This window comes from Acyrthosiphon pisum, chromosome A3, assembly GCF_005508785.2.
Source record: "Acyrthosiphon pisum isolate AL4f chromosome A3, pea_aphid_22Mar2018_4r6ur, whole genome shotgun sequence".
NCBI lineage: Eukaryota > Metazoa > Arthropoda > Insecta > Hemiptera > Aphididae > Acyrthosiphon > Acyrthosiphon pisum.
This window is the reverse complement of record NC_042496.1, coordinates 18803403-18806995: the sequence shown is the minus strand read 5'-3', so window position 1 is coordinate 18806995 and position 3593 is coordinate 18803403. Positions and strand designations below refer to the sequence as shown.

Below are 3593 nucleotides of genomic sequence, written 5' to 3'. Positions count from 1 at the left end.
GTGTTCGAAATGCCACTTATTCGAGCTCTCCACCTCATGTGATTGGGCACCAGCACTTAGTTGAGATGTCCGGCTATACTCAGTTACACTTATTTGAGTTGTTCATTGGACGAAAATGAGCATCAGTGACATGATGTTTACACTGATGAGTCGGACTCGACAATGAACAATCAAGGATCTCCAAAGGAACGGAATTAAACGACTGTGACAAGGCTATCGGTGGAACAAACCTTCTACCAAGACCATACATCGCCAGCCTGCCATCTATATACGGCACCATCCGCTGATTGATCGGAGTATATTATATTATTAACTTTTATTTAATACATGTGTACACATTTAATACAGTTTCGAAGTGATTTAATCACAAAAACTGTTTGTGAATAGTTGAATGTGTTGATATATTACAGCCATCTTGTGTCAAGATGGATGAAGTTCAATTCCATTGTAATTGTAACTGATTTAGGTTTTTAATTATTTGACATACAGTTTAGGTCATTAAAACGCCAAATTCTTGCCCCATAAAAATTCATCATGTGAATAAACTTATCAATCCACTGAAATATACCATAGTTTTAGTTTTCCAATGATTTTATCAATTATATACAGACATACAGTTGATTCGTTGTTTTTAAATTTTTAATTAACATTGTTGAATAATTTATTTTATATAATGTTATAAATCCATCTCTGGAGATTATGTTGTATATGAATACATATTGTTCCAATATTGATTACATATTATTGAAATTTTAATTAAATTATTAATTATTGACTTTTGACTTTTGAATCGTCTAAACTATGTGTTTGATATTTTAATGTTATTTTATTATAACTATAAAATAAATATTTACTAGAGTTATCACCACCTTGAAAATTAAATATGTGTATCTTTTTTTTAATTAACTTTAAATTGTTCACTTTAATCATAATGTATAAATATGCCTATAATATATTTTACTCTATTTTAATTAACTGAACACTTTCATTTAGCTGATGATTATAAAAGTACGTATTATTCATTATTTATAATATGCAATGACCTATATATATTTCACCTGTAACTTGTCTTGAATTTTCTGATCTAACACGAATAATTGTATTTTTGGTATTTTTGAAAACGGTAACTTATGACGGACCTTGTGCTACATTTTCATTCTTTTTTTCCCCTATTAACATACGTTTTATTTTACTTAAATCGTAAATTAAATTTAAAATATCTATAAATCGATCAAATAGAAATAAAATATTTTGTCATGATGTTATGAGTAATGTACATTTTGCCATATTATATAATAATATGGCTAGTGTAAATATTTGGTGAACATTAATAGTCTATGTCTTAATTGATTTTACCGAAATGTGGTTTTGCATAACAACCGGGGTTCTTCTTATTATTTTGTTTATTGTGAATACTTCTTTTAAAAGTTACTGAGAATTACTTTCCAAATACCAACTACATTTAGGTCGATACAAGAAACCCTTAAAGTTGAAGATCGAAGCTATTCTGCTCTACAAAATGTACATATTAGACAAAAAACACACATGCACACACACATCATTTTATATCAATACACTCATCACTCCTCTTTTGTGAAACTTTTTTTATAGAGGGTTAAAAAATACAGCCTCCCATATAGAAATTTCAGATCATTCGCATTTACTTGCATCATGCACTTTATTAATTATTGCTGACAGCTGATAAATTTAGTTCTTGTCATTTTATGCCGATATATTTATAAATTTATCAGTTTGATCCCAGTAACAGTAAATTTTGGTATGCATTATTTAGAATTCATACCCTAATGTTAAATCAAAAACAAAAAGTTGCAAAATTATAAAAAAAATATCTTCTATTTTATTTTTAAAATCATAAGAATTCATAATGAACCTTAAGTTATGAAATTTTATAAATTTTATAATTCACTATAACATTACAATTATTTATTTTTCCAGAAAGATTAAGTAAGTAAATATTATGGCATTTGACTAAATAAGTAGTTTTATAATTTAAATATTGTGGAATTAAAATGAGTGTTAATGCATGTGCTCGGAACTAAAATATGCTAATTTTTTAATCTACTTTATTATGTTTATTGTAATGTTTCAAACACATAATATTAAAACAGTCTGTCTCATGGGTACCATACTGCTAATCAGCATGGGAAAAATGTATAGACACCCTCAACTTAAAACCACTCATTTTATAAGATAAATCGCCTTCTACACAAAATATCTGCTATTGTGCCACTGAAGTCAAACTTAGAACTATTTAAGGATACAATGAAAGACAAGATCACTCCCAAACCTGGGAACGACCTCCCACAAGTCAGACTCTCAGTCCAGGAGCTTAACAGAATCACAAAAAACAAATATATTCACTTCCCCCGAGGAAATAATCTAACATCCGCAAAATTCCAAGGATACAATGGCATACCAAATTCTTCAATTAAACACCCAACAGCCCTGGCTATCGTTAGACTAAATAATTTATTCACGGCTTGTCTTAGATATTTCCATTTTATAAAACTCCGGAATACTGTTACAATAATTATGATTCCCAAACCTCAAAAACATCACATTATACCAAACAACCAATACCATCACGTCGAAAGTATTCGACAAAATACTTCAATCCCTTCTCAAGGAACACACATCAGGCAAATATGAGAGCGACAAGCGCTCAGATACGGACACTCGATTACAGCCCACCTAACAAAACTAATTGACGATCTGGCTATCAATACCAACGAACAGATATCCGGCAGCCATATTGGTTTTCATTTTCCGCCTAAATGACTCGTCCGTTATCATAATGACCATTAACCACTAAAGGTTATATTATTCCGACTTTCACAAAAAGGTCCATGTCCCCCGACACCCCCCATTTCGAATTCCTGGTCCAAAGCCGGGGCGATCGTTTGTGCTTCGTGGAGGGGGTGCCGGGGGGGTGCCGGGGACATGGATCTTTCACAAAAAAAAAGAAAGATTTTTGAGATATTTTTTTAAGAACCCCTGAACCTAAGTCAATGAAATAGTAACGATTACGATGTACGCGCCTCTCTGTGTATCACATAATATGACTGATATTGATCATATTAAAATATTTAATAATAAATACATATAAGACTAAACGAATATTAGATATTAACAGTATAAATATAAATATTACTAATTATATACATCACAAGCTTCTCGTCAAAATAATATATTAATTTTATTAAATACAAATTATTAATTGTTGTTTATATCTTCGAAAAGATAATGGGCCTAAATTAACCAGTTCGTGTGGGGGCCCATGACGTGTTTAAAACGACAAAACGTAAAATAGTATATAATATATCAATATAAGTATTTAAATTATACGTCTTAATTATAAACATTCATATAGTATAAATTTAAAGTACTAAAAGTATATTAAATAAAATATACAATGTCGTTAACAATAATTAATATAAAGTTATTTATACATAACACAATATCATAAAATAAAATTATAATAAATTGCGATATTGAAGCAGCTTGATTAAAGGTTACAGGGCCGGCGCTACCTTCTGCGAGGCCCTGGCAAAACTTATTTAACTTATTTAATC

The 3593-nt window shown here is 29.9% G+C and overlaps 1 long non-coding RNA gene across 1 annotated transcript; it reads left to right on the top strand.

Annotated features, from left to right (window-relative positions):
* Positions 1-897: 897 nt before the first annotated feature.
* Positions 898-3316, top strand: LOC115034398. Its single transcript, XR_003839761.1, has 2 exons — positions 898-1008; positions 1957-3316. It is a non-coding gene; the product is annotated as an uncharacterized LOC115034398 (long non-coding RNA).
* The last annotated feature ends 277 nt before the right edge of the window (positions 3317-3593 follow it).